Here is a 4,125-nt window from a genome sequence, read left to right as displayed (position 1 = left end):
CAAACATATTTATATATATATATATATATATAAAATTTAGTAGTTACCACAACAAATCTAAATTGGATATAAGTCATTTAATCTATGCAGATGACATCCTAATTTTCTCCAGACCAAATAAGGTGGCTGTTAAAACTCTACATGATTGTTTACAAAAATTTCAATGCACATCAAGACTTAAGGAAAACAAAGAAAAATGCCAAGTTATTTTCAGTAAAAAAGTCTCCACATTCTATAGACATTGGACTCTTGAACTCATTGGTTTCAACTCTATTATTATTCCTTTCAAATACCTAGAAGTTTATTTACATAGGGGAAGAACAAAAAAAAAATATATTTTGATGAGATAGTAGACAAAATCAACCCCACACTTCAATTTTGGACTAAATCTTTCCTTTCCAATGGGGGCAGAATAACTCTTTTGAAGAGCATCCTAACCACCTTCTTCATGTACATACTACAGTTGGTTGTAATGAAGAGAAGTACCTAGGTACTGTTGGAGAGAGCATTCAATAGATTTCTCTTGACTGGTCAAAGAAAGCAAATGACTTGGCCAAGTTGGCAGAAGGTGGCAAAGCCCTTACATGTTGATGGACTAGGCTTCAAGGGACTTTGGCAATTACAGAAGATCAGCTTGTGCAAACTGTGGTTAAAATTCAGATAAAAAGTTAACTTATGGGTAGAATTTATGCATGATAAATATATCAGAACTGAGCATCCAAATATGGTTTCAAGAAAGTTGGGGGGTTCCAGAGTCTAGAGCCAAATGCTAAAGGTGAGAGAAAATGCAGAACAACTCTACATGTGGGAGATGGGTCAAGAAAATATTAGATTTTGGCTGGATAAATAGTGCCCAACAGAATTTATGGAACCTTTGGATGATATTCATGACAATAATCTGTTGGTGAAGGACTGTTGGATAAGGCAATCCTGGTCTGAGGAGCTACTCCAAATAATGCTGAATGATCACTCAGTTAGGAAGGTCACCAAAATTCAGTTTGACAGCAATAGGAAAGACAAATTTTTTTTAACTTCCTGCTCCAGCCAAAGCATCACTGATCTAAACCTAACTGATGACATACTAAAGCTAAAAGGGCTGAAGGGCCCCTCTAAGGGTCAGCTATGTAGAAAGGATATGGAGTCAACAAACCATCTCTTCTTCACTTGCAATTTCTCCAGGAATGTGTGGAAATCCTTGCAACCACATTTTCATATCAGCACCATCAACTTGGGATGGGCTAGTTTAGGTAAATTCATGATTGACTGGCATAAGTTGAAGCTTGGCCTCATCCCCTTTATTACTACCTGATTCCTTTGGGCTGCCAGAAATAAAGCAAAACATGATTATGTGGATGCTACCATAGGCAAGGTGGTGGACCAATGCCTGGCTTATATCATGAAGTTGATCCAATGGAAAAACTTTCCAAACATCTTGAAGATTTGCAAAATAGCTGAACAAAAAAGTTACATGACAATCAAGGTTATTTGGGAAAAACCCATGTATACTTTTATTAATGTCAACACTGATGGCAGTTTTTCCCCAAACAAAGCTGACATTGTAGGGGTCTTCAAAGACCATAAAGGTAACTGCCTACTTTTAAAAAAAAGCTAATTAAAATAAACCAAAAAATTGCTCAAATTTCATCATTTGGGTACTAAAATCTGCTCAAATTTCTCTTTTTGGGCTAAATCTGATCCAAATTTGACGGCCCGAATTTTTAAACCCTGTCTAACAATGCTCTTATGCCCGTTTCTTCTAGTACGGGATCGTCCCACATGGCCCGCCATTTTCTGAAATCCCAATTTTGGCTATCCGACCTATTCCAGGTGGTTTGTCATCCAGTTCTAGCTTAGAGCTCGCAGTTAAAAAAGATTGAACTTTTTTCATGCACAAGGATCAAGCCCTCATCGTAAGAAAAAAACTCATGCCAACTAATTTGTGTTTAATAGCTACGACATATAGAAGTTTATGTTATTCTTATATATATAAATATATATATATATATATATATATATATATTGTGACAATTATATAATATATACTCATATGTATATATATACACTGCAAAAAAAAAATGCTTTAGATTTGATATTTTTGGTCAAGAAATTGATCTCACCCAAAAATAGTTGGGCAGCTTATACATCTCTAGCAAATCTCCTTCATGCAACACGAATCTCGAGACATAAAATAAACCTCAACTCAGTTTTTTGAGAAAGAAATATTTTAACATCGACAATAACTCTTCCGTAACTCCGATTTCAGCATACTTATAGTCAAATTATCCGACACGACAAAATGAACTAATCTTACCAAATTTTGTCCAATCTGAGTCAAACCAAGCTCAGATAAAGTCTTTAAGAAACTCTTTTAAGTTATTCAAACATATTTAGAATGTTAAACAAAGTAAATCTATAATCAAATCGAGCATCTCGACAAGACAAATTCAATGAGACCAAAATTTCTCAATTTCTTAATGTACTCAAATGTCCATCAAACACTGTCTGATCAAAAGAAGTTCGTTGGACTGCCAATCAAATTGGTTCATATTATCACATCACTGCACCAAGAACACTATAAATAGAGCCCCACCCCTTTCATTAGAAGAGGCTAGTGATACACCAAAAAAATGTACTTTTTTTAAGTACATATTTTATGCTTATTTTTCGTGATATTGCACTTTAAAGAAAGGTAATTTCATGTTTTTGTTGCAGGTATATCCTTTTTAGGCATTTGGAGAAAAAATGATAAAAAGGACAAAGTTCGGAGCTAAAACAACAAATTTTGGGATTCTGGCGCATGATGCGCCAAAATCTAAAGAGTTGGCGCATGATGCGCCATAGACGCTTTTTGTGGATTAAGGTGGTTCGAGACAAATTTTGTGTGAATTTTCAAAAGGACAATTATTCTAGACACTACTTGGAGTGATTCAATACATTTAAACACTTTGAAAGGTTCTTTTACAAAGGGATATGTCTACTAAATCAAATGACAGGTCTTTTGAATTAAAAAGAGTTCACTTTTGAAGGGAACTTTGGAGGAAATTTTGAATTTATTTTGAGGGGAGGCAACCCAAAATAAAGAGGAAGACTTCATAGATTTGAAAGAGAGTTGGAAGGGGGATGAAAAAGGTAAGAAGGTGGTGGCGTGTAAGGCAAAGATAGTAGATTTTCTTCTAGGGTTGTAAAAAGAGAGGGAAGGTGATAGATTTCTTCTTCATTACACTTCTAAGAGAGAATTGAGAGTGCTAGCAAAGAGAGAAAAACAGAAAGGCTTTTAGAGAACTTCTAGGGATTTTCTTGGGAAGGATTGTGAGATAAATTGTGTATTTTAATTCTTTTATTTTGTAAACTTGTTTTTATATATGAATTCAGTGTTTTGTCGTATCCTTCTCATAAATTTTGAGTAGTTGTCTTTATCTTTCTCCCTACTTTGAGATATGATTTTGTGAAGAATTGATTTTATCTTCTACGGTTTTAAATGTTAATATTTTGTGATGATTTGAATTCCGATCGTCATTTACTTTTTGATCTAACCAATAAAAATGTTAAAACATGTTGAGAAACATATGTCCTGAAAAGGGGTAAGATTTCTACAACAAGGGGAGAATCACATTTGATTTTATGGGAGAGTATGTCATCCATGGAATTGAGTGTAAATTAATAGGGAAATATACTTTAATTGATGCAGAATTTGAGATTTTAATGTGATGGATTAAAATCCCCAATTTGGTCCAATTGATTGATAACTAATGCGAGATTGTGAGACTGCAGAGGAAAGAGTAGTGGGAGCTCTGGAGTGGGAGCTCTGGAGTGGCAGCCGATATCCTCTCAGTTTAACGATAGAATTAGGGACCAAACTCTGGATTAGTCAATGTTTTTTATAGCATTTGGAAGAGGGTAAGGAATATGATTGCTCCTATTTGGCACAAAATATTTTTTATAAATATATTTAAAAATGATATTAATTTCTTCACAATCCATATACTCATTGTAAAGGGGAAGGATGTTTTCTTAAATTTGAATCTTCCATCAACAAAAATTTTATTTAGATTTCATAATCTTACTTTTGAAAGTTTAGTTTTTTAATAGTTAACTTTGTTTTTCAACTGAATTTTATATAGCATT

The sequence above is a fragment of the Phalaenopsis equestris genome, unplaced genomic scaffold (assembly GCF_001263595.1).
Source record: "Phalaenopsis equestris unplaced genomic scaffold, ASM126359v1 Scaffold000748, whole genome shotgun sequence".
Classification (NCBI taxonomy): domain Eukaryota; kingdom Viridiplantae; phylum Streptophyta; class Magnoliopsida; order Asparagales; family Orchidaceae; genus Phalaenopsis; species Phalaenopsis equestris.
This window is presented reverse-complemented; position numbering follows the sequence as displayed.